Below are 17,710 nucleotides of genomic sequence, written 5' to 3' on the forward strand. Positions count from 1 at the left end.
AGACATGTCATGAACACAGGAAAACACTTGATATTATTAACAAGAAGGCTCTTTTGACAAAGAAAGTCATGTTGCATTATGAGCTAAGTTACCAACAAGACTGAAACAAGTTAAAACAGACATGATCAAACAAAAGGAAATAATAGGGTCGACTTCATTCTTTAAATTTGCTAAATCTTCTCTTAGGCTAGCCTTCCCACCACGGCTCTTGTAGATGTCTCATTGATGATAGGGACAAAAGAACTATGGTCGAAATTCAAGTCCTTCAAAATTCATGTTGTCGTTTTCGCACTCTACCTTGACCATCGGTGCTTTCTGAGCATTCTGCCTCTAATGCGTTTACTGATCCACCGCTTCAAGCATGATTAGGTAGAGGGTTCGTGTTTATATTAGGAGTGTCTTCGAATCTATCCATCCTGCCTTGATTAATTACTGAAGCTTTCTCTTGAAGGCATTGCAAGCATGAATGCTATGTCCGGGAACACCAACATGGTATTCGCAAGTGAGCTCTGGCTTGTACCAGCCAGGGTAAGGTGGCTGTAAAGGCGCAAGAGGTTCAGGAGCTACATGCCTGATGCTTAATAGCTTCTGGTACATTTTAACCCTTTTCTCCAGATTAGACAAGCTGGTTCTGTCGGGAGCAATGTCCATGTTGTACTTGTTCTACTTGATAAAAGCATCCACCAGGTCTTTCCATCTCCGGATCTTTGTGTTGTCCAATCTCATGTACCAACTCATTGTTGCCCCACTTAAGCTATATTGAAAAAAATGCATCAGTAGTTTTTCATCATGTACTACTTCTGCCATTTTATTGCAATAGGACTTGAGATGGGTCATGGGGCATTGTGTTCCACTATATTTGATGAACTCAGGAACACGAAACTTCTTCGGGACAACCACATTTAGGACCAGACACATCTCCGCTGCCCGTATGGGATCATATAAGTCTACCCCTTCAATGACTTTGATTATGGCTTCCAACGCCACTGTCTTTTCTTGATCAAGGCTATCAGATGACTTGGCCTGGTAGGACTCGTTAGCAAATACATCCATGACTGTCGGGGCTGGTGCAGGTGTCGCTGACTGCATAAATGCTGGATTATGTTGAGGCTCTTGACCATGTTCACTCATCCTTTCTTTAGGCTGAGCTGTTATTGGAGTCTGATTAAAGGTGACTGGTCGGTTAGAAGGACCTTCACCAGAGATATTTCTCAGTGTTTGCTCGAGTAAGCTAGTGAGGCGAGCCAAACTTGTCTTCAGAGACTCCAACTCTTCTTGGAAATGGGCGTCACGGTGAGTGCGCTCTTCATCTTCCATGTTTCTTGCTTGAAGTCGGGTGTTGTAGACTCTTTGGGGATCTATATTTCAACCTACTGCATGTATATATGTTATTCACAATGAATGGATGTATGTGTACGATGCAAATTTATGTACATGTGTATTAGGGAGTTCATACTCTAATGATAGGTTTGGGCCATTACATGGTGGGTGGCTTTCTACCTGGTCTCAAAAGGGTCTCTTGTTGTTCTAGTGATCACCTTCGTGAAGGCAATATAGGGGCTCAATAGGTAATGGGATGGCATATGCACCAATCATTACCAGTCTAAGCACTCAGCAAAGAGTTGAGGTTTACACAAACTTAAACCTTGACTAAAAGTCGTAAGGTAAGCTGCTAGTCCCCCACTTAACCTAAAGTTTTTCATTATAAATTCCCTAAAATATGAATGATGCATGAAACAATTTAATACAATGCATGAATAAATATATACAAATTTAAAATGTATGAGCAAATGAGGAAATGAAAATTAACAATAACACAAAACCAAACAATAAAACACGAAAATCAGACAAAAACAAAGCTTAGTCCACAAGGTCCCCAGTGGAGTCGCCATTCTGTCGCACGTGTGCGGCGTCGCGGCGATCGTCCACCCTCACTCAATGTGTGTGTGCATCTGGAAAATATGGAGAGACAAGGAGTTCTTGTCTTTTTATCAGTGGAAAAAAATAGAATGGGAGTTGCCACCTAATATTCTGGTCACTAGAAACCCTAACTGGTCTCAAAAATCGAGTACGGAGACTGGTTGCGTAAAGGGAAGGTATTAGCACCCCAAATACGCCCTACTTAAGGTAAGATGCATTGTTTTATTTGTCTGATCAAAATCTAAGGTTTGGTCGCGTTTTCTAATTGTTGGTCCTGGCTGTCTAAGATTCAAGAAAAGCCCTCTAGAAAAAGGAGGTTCTTATCTTAATGGGGTAAAACCTAACCATTATATCGTTAAATAAAAAAAACTACCTTTTTAATATCAGGAGCACGTTTTATATATAAACTTGTAATCTCGGATATTAAAAGAAAACAAAATAATTTCTTTGGATTTTTTTGAAATATTAGCCAAATTCTCGTGACTTTAATAAACTGGTTATTAAAGCCAAAATGCATGCTAAAACATAAATTTTTTTTTTTGAAGTTTTATTTGTTGTATGAAAATACAATATGAGTTTTTGAGCTTTGAGAGATTTGGCCGTATGCATAAAAACCAAAACATTTTTTTTCAAAGTTTTGACGAAAACCGGGTATTTTAATACCGGATTTGTATTTTTACGATATAAAAATACAAATCAATATTAAGCAAAATTTAGTAAAAAATATGCGGGGAAATCACAAATGTTTCCGAAAATATATTTTTTTTGAAAGTTTTTGGAACTAGGCCAGACCCGACTCAAAAAAAAAATTCTGGGCCAAAGCCCACTGTTCATACATGAACAGAAGGCGTGAATTAATTCACGCCCGTTATTCATGCAATGGACAGCAGGGAAGAAGAAGAAGAAGAAGAAAAAGAAGAAGGGGGAAAGAAAGGCTGACCTGCAATGGCGGCGGTCTGGCCAGCGTGAAGGGCAGCGGTGGTGGCAGACGGTGGCTGAGGCGATGGTCTTTCTTCTTCTCTCCTCTGCTTCGCTGTGCTGTTTTCTTCCTCTATTTTTCATTCTCTCTGTCAACAAGGTTTCTTCTTCCTTTTTCGTTGATGGTGGCTCAAGGTGGGGGCAGAGAAAGGACCGGTGGTGGTTCACGGAGGGCTTTGCGGGTTCTAGGTTGCTGCTGTGGTTTTTCTTCTTCCCGCTTCAACTCCTCCCCTGGTTTTCTTTCTCTCGGTTCTGTTTTGTTTCTTTTCTCCCTCTCTGGTTCTATTGGCATTGGCAGCGCTGATTGTGGCAGAATGGCGGTGCTGGATGGTGGTGGTCGAAGGCCACGGTGGAGAGGAAGCACAACAGCGGTGCCCAGCCCGGGGGTGAGGAATGGTCCTTCTTCTTTTCTGTGTAGTGACGCCCAGTCTCTGTTCTTCTCTTCCCCTGTATGCTTTCGCTTTCTCCCCTTTGTCTCCCCCAAAAACTATTGTTTCTCTTTCGGTTTCTCCTCTGTTGCTGTTGGTGGCAGCTGCTGTTGGCGACGCTACTGGTGACAAGGTAAAATGACGGTGGCGCAGCTTCCAACAGTGGAGGGAGAGAAACCAGAGAGAGAGATGAGTTACTGTTCTTCTCCCCTATTCTTTTGTTTTTCTGTTCTTTCCTTCTATTCTCTCGTCAGCTCAAGTCTTCCCCTCTTTGTTCGTCTACCCTTTTCTCTTTCTCCAAAATTTTACCCCCCTAAAAGCTGTCGTTGGTTCTTGCCCTTTTTTATGTTCTTCCCCGCCTGTATTTATAGGCAGCCAGGGGAGAGGTTCGCCATACCCTGTTCAAGTGCAGGGCATGGGTCTCCGTCTCATTTTTCTTCCATAATGCTTGCAGGGTATGGTTGTGTGGGTATGAGTCATACGGGTTTTTTGGGCAAGTGGGGTGGAGAGAAAGAAAGGAGTAATAGCGGGAAACAAATTTCAAAAATCTTCTTCTCTCCTATCTCTGCATTTGCAAGGGAGAAGAAGCTGCACAGTGTCGTTCAAAACAGCATCGTGCAATTTTTTTTTTTGAAGAAAAGGAAAAAAATTTGGGAGTGACCTAAAAATGGGTTATGACACATATTATTAGTTCATTCAAATTGCAACCTTACTGAAACATGGTATTGCTTCTTTTCTAGGAAAATTATCACTGCTACAACCTCATTTCCTAATACATTCACTACCCCATCAAAGTACAAGGTCCACCGATCATCATCTCACTATTATCCTCAACTATTAGTACATCCTCATCAGGAAGGTCAAAATTCAATTGCTCATAATCTTCCACAGCGTGATCTTCTAAATGGTCAGCAATTGTACTATTTTTTATAGCCTTTATTGTCATAAAAACAATGTCATATTCTGCCAATAACACTTGCCACCTTGCTATCCTACTTGACAAGTAAGGCTTTGCATAAATGTACTTAAGTGGATCTAATTTTGAGATCAACCAGATCATGTAGTATAGCATGTACTACCTGATCCTTTTTGCACTCCACACCAAAGCATAACATAGCCTTTTGATTGTTGATATTGGGATTCACAGTCATTAAACTTTTTACTTAAGTAGTAGATAACTTGTTCTTTCTTCCCCAACTCATCGTGTTAACCCAACAAACATCCCATAACCATTTCTGTCATTGTCAAATATAGGATCACGGGTCTTTCTAATGTAGGAGGCACCATTAATGGCAAGTTTTGCAAATACCTTTTTATCTTATCAAAGGCTTCTTGGAAATCATTGTTTCATATGCCCAAATTTTTCTTTCCAAGTAAATGTAAAATTAGCTCACACATTACCACCAGTTGAGATATGAACCGAGCTGTGTAGTTCAAATGCCCAAGCAAACTTCTTACTTCCTTCTCTATTTTAGGTGCCAGCATATCCTGGATAGCCTTTGCTTTATCCAAATTAACTTTTATTCCTCGATTGCTTACTACAAAACCTAATAGCTTTCTAGATCTCACCTCGAACGAGCATTTTGCAAGATTCAATCATAATTGGTATTTTTACAGCCTCTCAAACAATTTCCTCAATACTTATACATGATCTTCATCTTTCTTTGTTTTGGTAAATATATCATCTACATAGACTTCCATTTCTTAGTGCATCATATCATGGAACAAAGTGATCATTGCTCTTTGATACATTGCATCAGCATTCCTTAATCTAAATGACATCACTTTATAACAAAAGGTTCCCCAAGACGTGACAAAAATATTTTTCTTTTTGTTTTCTTCTACCATTCTAATATGATTTAACTTGAGAACCCATCGATGAACGAATACGTGGTATTTTTCACACCATTATTGTAAAAACCAAAATATTTAAGTAGTATATGCCAACTTGTTCTAGGTGGAGATTGTGAGGGGGGGACTAGCCTATTCTAGGCATGAATAGTGGGGGAAGGAACCAACCTTAAGTTAACCACAGAGGGAAAAAGAATATGGATAATCAGCCCCCAAACACTCTCATCTCATTTAGGAGAGGTATAAATACAAGGGGAGGTCAAAGAGATGACTTTTTCATTCCACCAAAACCAGTAACAGCTCCTCTCTCCTAAAGAAAAACCTACCCAAACCCAGCTACATGTTGCCTTCCTTGAGTGTTTAAGTGAAGGGAGAGTTGGAGAAAAAAGTCATGACCGAAAACATGGAAGAAGAAGAAGCATAAAGGGTCGGCTAGAATAGTAGGGAAAGGGAGAAGAAACTAAAAGGAACAGAAGAGGAAAGTCACTAAAACATTCCCTAGAATTGTTTAAAGATGTAAGTAAGAGTAGTATCACTTCTTTGGTAGGTTGTCACTCCATAATTTCAGACAAGAGAGAGGATGAAATACATAAAATAGAAGATTTAACCCAAGACTTAACAACTAAGCGAGAAGATTTAAGTAGAATAATGGATGAAAGGGCCTAAGTGCAGACCTTACAAAAGAGATATGAATGAATATGAAGGATTTTGGGTGTATGAACCTTAAATGAGGGCCGACCATATTGAAAGGTAATACAACCATATTATTCGATAGCTTTACCCATATTTGCCTAGTATTTTGCATATGTTTTATATATAAAATGCCTTCATATTCTTTGTTTTATATTTTTAAGGCAAATTTGACCTCCGATCAATATTTTGTGTAGAGCTTGAGCTCTAGAAGTTGAAATGAAGTGATTACAGTGGCATTACAAAGCTATCATCCATACCTTTTTATACATATATGGCAAGAAAAATAAAAGGAGAAAGAGCATGGAAATTGCAATCTTTAAAGACAGATCTCGCATTCTGTCAGTGTTGACCTTCAACCATTCCAACTTGAGTTAGAGAGATCCATTTGATGCAAACTCAAATTTGTTGGATTTTGGACTCGAAGACCTATCAACCTATCAAATTTCAGTAGAAAAAGAGCTCACATAAGACAAATATGATATTTCTAAGACTACTTATAAATTCTGCCTGTAGACAGGTTTTGTGAAGAAATAAATCCAATTTACTTTCCAAGCATCTAAAACCGATATCCAAGTCTATATTTGGGCAATTTAACTCCTATAAGTCCAAAGTTAAAGCTTGAAAATTTAATGCAAGACTATTTTTTTTTTTAGGAAAATACTTATTGCATTACTTAAATGTAAATTGTCTACTTAGAAAAGGACTATATTTTTAGGGAAGTAGGGATTGGGGTTTGCTATCAAATAAAAAAGAAAGAGAGAGGAAGAGAGGGGCGGCCATAGAGAAGAAAAATCTCTACTCTTTTATCCTATACCCGAAATCATGTATTTATCTTTTCTCTTGATAAGTTTTGCAATAGACATCAAAGGCCAAGTTCTTTTTCTTGGTTGCAAGGACACATAAACTTTTGAATTTCAAGAACTGTGAGATCTATTTTGCCTTTTTCTTTTGTGTTTATATGATGAGTATGAGTATGTTTATTTTCCTATGCTTATTTCCTATGATTTTTTAGTTTGATTGCTAGAGCGGATTCTAAGTTATTATTCTAATCAATCTATTGCTAAGTTTGTTATCAAAACCGGAGTTGTAATATATAAACTTGTAAAGCAACTGAGTTTAATAATTCCAGTCCTATAGCTGATGCAAGGAATCGTCAACATACTTAGTTTGTTGTTAACTCAAAAATCATTAACAAAAATTGAGTCATTACCGACCCAAAAATCGTCAATACAATCAAGTTCTACGATTGATGCTAAAGTCATCAGCACACATAAGCTATTGCTGACTTAAAAATCATTAATGAAAATTGAGTCATTGTCGATCCAAAATCATCGTAGACGCAATCCTTGTCGCTGCCGATTCAGAAATCACCAGCGATGATCAAGTCATTTTTTGTTTTAATTTCTCCCTTAGCTAAACGTAAAGTTTACGCTATGCTTTTCCCTTTACACATATCCCAAACCAGCAGAATATAGAATGTCACTAATCACACTCCATTCATCATAGATTACCAAGTAACACAAAGACAACATCTCCATATGTACCTTTACCAAAGTTTCTCCCATGTTTACAATGCAATTCATCATTTTTATCACAAGAATAATCACAACAACATGTCACAACCATATTTCCATTCACTTGATTCATATTCGTATAAATTCATCAATCTCATGACGAAATCAAGGCATTAACATCATTATGAATTTCATTCCAGCACATGTTCTAGAAATCCAAATATATCGCAATCCATGCACTTCATCACTTTATTTCACATTTCATGTAAGTTCATTAATCATAAGTGAAAATCAAGACACTAATCATCAACATACATTCTGTTTTTTTGTTTAAGCATGCTCTTAAGAGTCAAACAAGGTCATAATTATGCATTTTGTCACACCCTGAGACATTGCGCCACCCGATTAAAAATAATCTTTAAAAAAAAAAACAAATATCTAGCATCTTGTTTTTAAGGAGGAAAATGTCTAATTCAAGGAGTCACCACCTAATATTATGGTCACTAGAAACCCTAACTGATCAAAAGAGATTTTATGGCACATGACTGGTTACGCGAAAGGAAAGATGCTATCACCCCTTAAGCATCCTACCTAAGGCAGGCTACATTGCTTGTTTTGTCTAAAATTGCTAAGAATTTGTTCTTTTTTTATTTTGTTCTTCCTATCATGTTCCTAACTCTAGCATCGGTGAACAATACCTATGAATATTTTTAACTCTAACATTGGTAAATATTGTACAAACCCAAAAAAAAAAAAGATATTCCTGATTCTAACGTCAGTGAATAAGTTCGCAAAGTTTTTGAATTTTTAATGAAGAAGAAACAATTTTTTTATGTCTTTTTTTATTATTATATTTACTCTTTTTAGACAAACCTAAAAGAAGTATTACACGACAAATTTGCACTTAATAGTATGGTCCACAAATAAAGCATACAACGAGGAAAGAAAAAAACAAAATGCAAATAAAATTAAAAAAAAATAAAACAATGTGTGATGGGTCTATAAATAACCCTACGAAGGTCCACAAATATTTTGAGAATTTTCTATTATTGAGAGGGGCTTGTTTGGCTAAATATCAAAATAGAAGTGACATAAAAATTATGGTCAGGGCATAAACATGTGTTTTGTCAAACACACCCTTAACAAACATAGGCTAGGCTGGAGACCCAAACCTGACCCAACCTCTTTCTTTATTTAAGTTGGGTTAGGCTACACCCAACCAACCTGGCCCGGTTACGGGTTTAGACCAGTAACAGGTTGGCTGGTCTGCAAGCGTACATGGGTTCACACACTTGCTATAGTGTTTATGCAATTAAATTACCAAAAAGGGGAAAAAATAGAGGCTTACCTGCGTTCGGTGCTGGCAAGAGGTGTTGCTGATTCTTGGCTTATGGTTCTGGAGTTTCCACTATTCTTCTTCTACCTTCTCCTCCTCTTTCCTTTTTCTGTTCTTTTGGTTTGTGCCTCTTTTTTAGTCAAATGAATTTACTCTTTTTTCTCTCCCCTCGTATTTGTTCCTCTATTTTCTTCCCCTCTTTTTTTTTGTCCCTACCCGCGATGGCTGCTTTGTTGGGTATTTATAGGGGATCGTGCATGGTAGTCTTTTATCCCGCCTCTTCCTTCCTAGAAGGATAAAGCTTTGTTGGGCATTGGTGTTTGACAAGAACTCGGACTCCAAGAGTCCTACCATTGCAGGGGTCTGGGTGGTGGTGCCTTCCCCGTCTCTATGACCTACCAATGGTGGGAACGGTCTGGGAAGGTGGTGATGGTGGTCGTGAAGATCAATCATTGCACGCATGGGTGGTTTGATCGGCGTGTTTCCTTTTTTACTTTTTTTACAGGGAGTTTCCTTTATTTTCAGAGGAAGAAGACGATGGCTAAAAATGAAAAACAGCATCGTTTCTGGGCTGGGAGGCCGTGTTTCAATCTGGTCCTCCAAGTTTCAACAATTCTTAATCGGGTCCCTGGGCAGAATTGCTGCGTTTTATACAAGATGGTCCCTAGACCTTAACAACTTGTAATTTTGACCTTAATTAGCTTATAAATTTAATATTTTCTTCAATTATGCTCCTAATTTCATTAATTAAACTAATTCTAAGCTTAATTAAGTCCCCAAACTTATCAATTCTTTAATTAAACTCCCGATATCATTAATTAAACCGAATCAAAGTTTAATTGAATCCTCATACTTGTTAATTCTTTCATTTTCTTCTAAAATTAACTTTCAAGGTCATAAATCCAACATGATTAAACCCTCAAACTTTCAATGTGTTGTCTTGACCCAAATTTCAAAAACATTTTTTATCCATTTAATTGTTTTCAATTCATTTTATTTTTATTTATAAAAAATAAAAATAGAAATATAAATAATAAAAAAATCAAAATAAATAAAAAGCAAAAAATCAATTTTTAGGTTATGACACATTTCATCACACAATTTCATATTGTCCAACCCTTCAAATTGGTCAGCTCTTCCTCTATGTTTATATATTCAAATTCATTCATTTTTTTTGTTAATTTTTTATGGAATTATATCCCCCATTCAGCCCCCCATTCACCTTAATCTTTCTTTCTAGTTCTCATAAGTCATAAGTGTAAGAACCCTAACCATTCTCTTGAGGTTTTCTTCCCTTTTTCTATCCCAAAGTTTCAAGGAATAAATAAGGAGGTGATGTTCTTCTCTTACCTCAAGATTTTGGGTAGTCCAAGTGTAAGGTTTGGTGGTTTGTTCTTCTATTTCTATTCGATTTCCCTCTCTTTTTGTCCAGCCGACCCTCTAGGCTCTTCTTTCTTTCATGTTTTTGGTTCTCTCCTTCTCCTAACTCACTTCTCACTCAACACTCAAGAAGAATGGCATGCAGTCTAGTTGGGTTCAGTTTTCTCCTTGAGAAGGAGTGTGTGCTGCAACAATAGTTATTGCCGGTTCTAGGAGGAGATTTGGGCTCCTTATTCCTTCATGTTTTTTATCACTTCTCTTTCCTTCTAACTCTTTTCTCACTTAGCAACCAAAAAGATTGGCATGCAGCTGGCCGACTTCAGTTTTCTCTTTAAGAGAGGAGTGGTTCCAGCTAGACTTTGGAGAGAGGAAGGGTCACCTTCTCTCTCTTCCTTGCATTTATACCCCCTCTTAAATGAGATGGAGGTGTTTGGGTGCTGGTTAAGGCTATTCTTATCCCTCTTTTTGGTTATTTTAGGGTTAATTATTGATTCAACCATATTATTCGATAGTTTCAGCCACATTTAACTAGTGTTTTGCCTATTTTTTATATATAAAATACCTTGATATTCTTTGTTTTATGTTTTGAAGGCACTTTTGGATGAAAGATGCAAAAAGAAGTAAATTGGAGGTAATTGACAGATTTGACCTTTAGTCGATGTTTTGTGCAGAGAGTGAACTCTAGAGGTCGAAATGAAGTAATTCCAGTGGCATTAAAAAGCTAGCATCCATACCTTTCCATACATCTAATGCAAGAAAATAAAATAAGGAAAAAGCATGGAAATCACAGTCTTCAAAGTCAAATCTTGCAATCTGCCAATGTTCACCTTCGTCCATTTCGACTTGAATATTTGGAGCTACAGAAGTCCAATTGATGCAAACTCAATTTTTTTGGATTCATGACTCAAATGCCTATCAAAGATCCATATTTCAGGAAAAAAAAACGATGTCATATGAGGGAGATATGATTTTTCAAAGATGACAATTGAATTCTGCCAGCAAACAGGTTTCGTGAAGAAACGAGTCCAAATTACGTTTTGAAGTATCTAAACTGATATCCAAGTTTTTATTTCAGAAATTTAGCTCCTCTACGTCAAAGCTTGAAGATTTCATGCAAGGCTATTTCTCTTTTTTTAGGAAAATAGTTATTGAAGTACTTAATTGTAAACTGTCTACTTAAGGGATGACTATTTTGTAAAATAGAGACTAAGGTTTCCTAGGATATAAAAAGAATGAGAGAAGAGAAGGAGGCAGCTAGCCAAGAAGAGAAAAAACACCCCCTTCCTTTAAGAAACCCAAAATCATGCATTCCCCCTTCTTTTTTATTAGTTGTTCAACAACCATGCAATGCTAAAACTTATTTTCTTGGTTGCAAGGACATGAAAACCTTCGAATTTCAAGAACTGTGAGATTTATTTTATCTTTTTTTTCAGTTTATATGTTGAATATGTTTGTTCTCCCATGTTTATTTTTCCTATGATTGTTTATTTTAATTGCTAGAGCAGACTCTAAGTTATTATTGTACACAATCTATTGCTAAGTTTGATATCAAACCGGAGTTGTGGTCTATGAACATGTGAAGCAACTGAGTTTAATAATTGTAGCGGATCTACATTATTAATCTTAGGGAGAACATTCAATCAAATCAAACATAGACTGTAGATAGTTATGTTTTCTTGATTAATCAACTTATCTAGTTCTTAAAGCTGCCATTGAATTAAATTATTATTGCGAACACTATGGTTGTTTGATGGTTAGGGTTAGTTATACGGCGGATCCGTTAACTAACAAATGTTAAGAAGAGATAAATATTTAGAATATAAATTGATGTTTCATTTTCATGATCAGTTCTGATTTCCGTAGGTGGATGTGTGCTTACAACCAAGGTTTGTTCTTTTGATAATTTTCTGATTTTATTAAATTTTGTTTGATAGTTTTCTTTTTCTTTTTTTTTTTTGCTTTAGCCTAGATAACGTCCAAACCCCCCCTCAAATTGTATATCATCTAGCATAAAAATCTAACTTGAATCTTTCTCATGGGATCGACCTCTTGCTTGTTCTATACTATCTTGTGTGTTGTGTTTGAAGCTAGGATAATTAATTTGTGCGACCACGACATCACAATAATTACTACTCCAATTCTCCTCTGGAATAGGTCAGTCCTCCTCCTCCAGATTTTTCTCTAAAGTTGGTCAGTCTATATCCCTCAATTCTTCTTAATAATTTTTGTTAGGTTTTACATGAACATAACAAGGCGATTCATAACACTACCATAAGAGCGTGTTATGAGATATCCACGTGATACTCCACGTCAACTGCCATGTAATTCAAATAATTATTAGCCTCATGCACCAAGATATAATAGATTGGTATGTATGGAATATTTTTTTTAACATGTAATAAAATTCTTATTTATATATTAAAAATGATAATATAATATTTTCACAATCCTATTAGGTGGTTGCAACTCATGATGCTACCGATGATGTTGTGTGTGGTGCTTTCAATACTTGGTTCTCATCGTGCCTTTCTTTACTTGAGGAGGTTGGGGAGGCTCAATGTTTGGATAGTGAAATAGAGGATGATGATCGTGTTTATCATACACGATGATGACATGCCCATGGTTCTGATGGTGTAGGTCCATTAATGGGTTAATTTGTTAGATGTCTAACTATGTAATTTAATTAATTTGTAATTGAATTGAAATTAATTAATTATTTTGATATTGTAATTCATTTTTATAATTATAAATTTACCTACTATTGAAATTAGTTGGTTTTATTAGTTGTTGGTTATTGTTAATGTGATTCTGTAAAATGTTTGCTTGACCTATTGTTGCTGTTTTTGTGACTATGTTGTTGGGCAGTGAGCTAAAATGGTTGAGATTTAAGGAGACTAGGGTTTTAATAGGTCGTGCATGTAGTATATATGTGATCTATAGGTGGCGCATATACTTATGTGCTACCATTGTTTATATGTTATTGTGGGAATTATTTTCCCAACTGTACTAGTTTGGAAAATAAGTTTTGTCGTTGTGCTAATGTAGAAAAAAAACTCGGTTAATCTACAGATCGATGAACTAGCTTTTTAGGCTTGGTGTAAAAAAGAGAGTCAATCTTGAATTAACCTAGTTTGACCCAATCAACCTAATGAGCTAACTCATTATCTAATCAAAACTTGATTAATTTTTTTTAATTAATGTCGTTTTGATTTTTTTTTTAATAAGAAACTTGTATCTAATTGACCATTGGTATCATTTGATTGGAATTTAAAATTGTTCATTTTTTATCTTGAATAACTACTACCCAAAATATTTTATCTAAGAAAATATAGTGAAACATTCATATAGGAAATTTCTTAATAATCAATTAACTACATATGTTCACTATTTAAAACTTGTTTAGCAACACTGCTGGCTATGCATTTGCTGAAAATATGATTTTTTTAAAAAAAAATTATGTTTTTGAATCGTTTTGATGTACTAATATTAAAAATAATTTTTTTAAAAAAATATATATTATTTTAATATATTTCTAAGCCAAAAGTATTTTGAAAAACAATCACTAACACAATACCAAACACTACCTTATTGTCTCTAGAAAAGTTTATACATTTCTTAATAATAACTTAACTATAAATGTCCATTATTTCTTGTTCAATGGAAACAAAATTTTGAAATTTGATAATGCTTAAACTAGCCTTAATTTTATCGAAAACCAAATTCTGAAATTTGATAATGCTTAAACAAAATTTATCATGAATTTATCTAATTTTAATTTTTTTATTTAAATCTCTAATTTATTAATAACAAAAAAATCTCAATAATTATTTCAAAATTTTTGTTGTTGTATTTAATATTCAAGGTTATTTTGAAATTACATGGACAATAAGTTAATTTTTATTGCACATTTAATTTTCCTCATTAGAAAACATATTTTTCTACATTAAATTTTAAACATTATTCTTACAAGTTAAACAATACAAATATTTTCACATTATCTCTTGTTATGGATATTAAATAAAAAAAATAATCTTGAATTTTAATTTAGTGTTTCTTGTATGTGTGTGTGTGTAATGTTCAAAGGGCATTAAATTAAAGAGAAAAAAAAGAGGCAGAAGAAGAAGAAGAAGAAGAAGAAGAAGATTGAAGCATGAATTAATTCATAGCTCATATAATAATAATAATAATAATAATAATAATAATAATAATAATAATAATAATAATGTCATTAAAACTATAACACATGGATTGGTTTATAAAATCTAAAGTATAAAAGTTTAAATACTTAATAAATAAATAAATACACTCTATACTAAAAGTCATCAGTCTTTTATTATGCGAATCAATAGTGAAATGTTGATTTTACTCTTTGATGGACAAAGTAGGATGCCTTGGATCTAAGGATATGATAGTATTTTTCATGGGACACATTGATCATTACTTAAAGAGAAGGGGCTAGACAATAATTACGTGTTTTCTTTGACAGTGTGATCACTTAATTGGCCTCGAAAGATAAAAAAAAAAAATCACTTAGTTCAAGGGGCTTTTAAGTATTTGACTTTATTTTTAAAGAAGTAAGTTACTTTATTACTCTTGAAAATTAAAAACAATTGTCTGACTTAGGGGCACTTTTGTCATTTAAATCTGGTCATTTGGTAGTTATTGGGTGTCCTTGGAGGCAATAGGGTAATTTGGTAAATAAGGAAATTAAAAAAAGAAGAAAAACAATTAGTTAAATAGTGATGCAACCATATTATTTGATAATTTTACTCATATTTACCTAGTATTTTGTCTATGTTTTATATATAAAATATCTTGATATTTTTTGTTTTATGTATTGAAGGTACTTTTGGATATAAGATTCAAAAAGAAGTAAATTGGAGATAATTGGCAGATAAATTGGAGATAATTGACAGATTTAACCTTCGATCGATGTTTTGTCTAGAGCTTGAGCTCTACACGTCGAAATGAAAAAAATTCTAGTTGCATTAGAAAGCTAACATTCATAAATTTCTATAGATTTATGTCAAGAAAAATAAAAAGAGAAAGAGCATAGAAATCATAGCCTTCAAAGATAAATTTCACATTCTGTCAGTGTTAACCTTCAGCCACTCTGACTTGAATATCTTGAGTTAGAGAAGTTCATTTGATGCAAACTCAATTTGTTTGGATTCCTGAATCGAAGAAATAACAACCTAACAAATTGTAGCAGAAAACGAGCTCATATGAGAGAGATATGATGTTTCTAAGATTACATATGAATTCTGCCAGCATACAGGTTTTGCGAAGAAACAAGTTCAATTTACTTTCCAAAACATCCAAACCGATATCCAAGTCTTTATTTCGGCAATTTAACTCCTCAAAGTTCAAAGTCAAAACTTAAAGATTTTATGCAATGTTATTTCTCTTTTTATAAAAAAATTAGTTATTGCACTACTTAAATGCAAATTATTTACTTAGAAAATGACTATTTTGTAGGAAAGAGGGATTAGGGTTTCCTATCAAATAAAAAGTATAGGAGAAAGGAAGAGGGGGCGGCCAGAAAGAGAAGAAAAACTCATCCTTTTCTCCTACACCTGAAATCATGTATTCATCTTTTCATTTTATTAGTCTCCTAATAGACATGCAAGGCTAAGTTCTTTTTTTGTTGTTGCAAGAACATGAAAACCTTCAGATTTCAACAACCGTGAGATCTATTTTACCTTTTCTTTTCAATTTATATGATGAGCATTTTGTTTTTTTATGCTTATTTTCTATGATTGTTTAATTTTATTGCTAGAGCGAACTCTAAATTATTATTCTAACTAATTTATTGCTAAGTTTACTATCAAAACCGGAGTTGTGGTATATAAACTTGTGAAGCAACTGAATTTAATAATTATGGTGGATCTATGTTAATAATCTTAGAAAAAATATTCGATCAAATCAAACATAGATTACTGGTAGTTATGTTGTCTAGATTAATCAACTTATCTTTTCTTAAGGCTGTCACTGAATTAAATTACTAATGCGGACATTGCGGTTGTTTGATGGTTAGGGTTAGTTATACAGCGAATCAGTTAACTAATAAAAATTAAGAAAATATAAATATTCAGAATATAAATTGATGCATCGTTTCAATAATCAGTTCTGATTTCTGTAAGTAAACGTCTACTTGAAACCAATGTTTGCTCTTTTGATAATTTTCTAATTTATTAAATTTAGCTTGATTGTTTTGTTTAGCTATAGCCTAGATAACCTCAAAACTCCCCTCAATTACATATCATCCAGCATAAAAGTCTTAATTAAACCTTCCTCATGGGATCGACCACTTGTTTGCTCTTTACTATCTTGTTTATTTAAATTAGGATAATTAATTTGTGTGATTGTGACATCATAATAAATAGTGTCATCCACTGTTTGACGACATATATGAGGTCGTCTGGTAGCCAAATCCGTGATTCTAGGGTGGCTTCTGAAGCATTTCAGTGTCCTCTCCGTGGATCATCAGCATGTGTAGCATTATAGTGGTTGATGTGGCACGTATGGCCTTTTTTATTTTTTTTCCCTCTCTCCTATTGATTTCCGTGCTGGAATTAAAAAAATCAAATCAATTCCTAAAGTTTGTTGTACTTAAGATTTCATCCATATTCTCTTTATTATAATTTTTAAAATTTAGAATACTTTATGAAATTAAGAGGTTTTTTCAATTTCGTCTGTGTTCTCTTTGTTGCATTTTTTTATTTTAGAATTGTTTATTAAATTAGGAATTGTTTTCAATTCCATCCACAATTAATATTTTCATCTATCGGATTTGGTTTCTATTCTTTAATTATATTTTTTTTATTTTAGATGGTTTTGGTATTTTTTTTTATTTTTTAGCAATTTAATCATTCTTGGTTTTTTTATTTTGTCTTTGTTGAATTTAGATTTTTTAAAGGAATTTTGTTTTTAAATTAAATTAAATTGATTGATTTCATCCTCCAACATTTATTTTTTTAGGTATTCAGCTCCTGAGTTGAGCCCGGGTCAATAATTTAATGAATTGCGTATGTGAGAGTTTAACTCGAATTTATAAGGTTTACTCGAGCTTGCTTGTTTTTTTAAGCTCTGTTTTTCTTTTTATATTTCATCCTCTAACATTTTTTCTACTCTTTTTATATAGGATTTCTCTTTCTTTTTAAAATAACAAGAGTTGCTTTGAGTTTTTGTTAAATTTCTCTTCTGTAAAAGGAATTTTATTTTTTTATAAATTAAATTTATTGATTTTATCCTCTAATATTTAATTTGAGGTAATACCTAAAAGAATTTTGTTTTTTTAATTAATTTATTTTTAAAAATTGATATTCTTTGTTTTTTTTACCTTTTATTTTTATAGAGTTATCTTGATATTATATCTCGGGTAATCAGTAGTTTTATTAGGTTTGACTCGACTTTTTATTTTTATTTTTTTAATTATTTTTTTGTCTTGAGTCAATGATTAAAATCTTAGAATTTTTTTAAAAAAATTACAATCCTTTTGATATCTTTTATATATATATATATATATATCATAATTTTGACTGAGTCAATGTATTTTTTTATGTTTTAATAAGTTTTGAAGTATTTCTAAGATAAGATGCAATAAATTA

Source organism: Populus nigra, chromosome 8, assembly GCF_951802175.1.
Source record: "Populus nigra chromosome 8, ddPopNigr1.1, whole genome shotgun sequence".
Classification (NCBI taxonomy): Eukaryota; Viridiplantae; Streptophyta; class Magnoliopsida; order Malpighiales; family Salicaceae; genus Populus; species Populus nigra.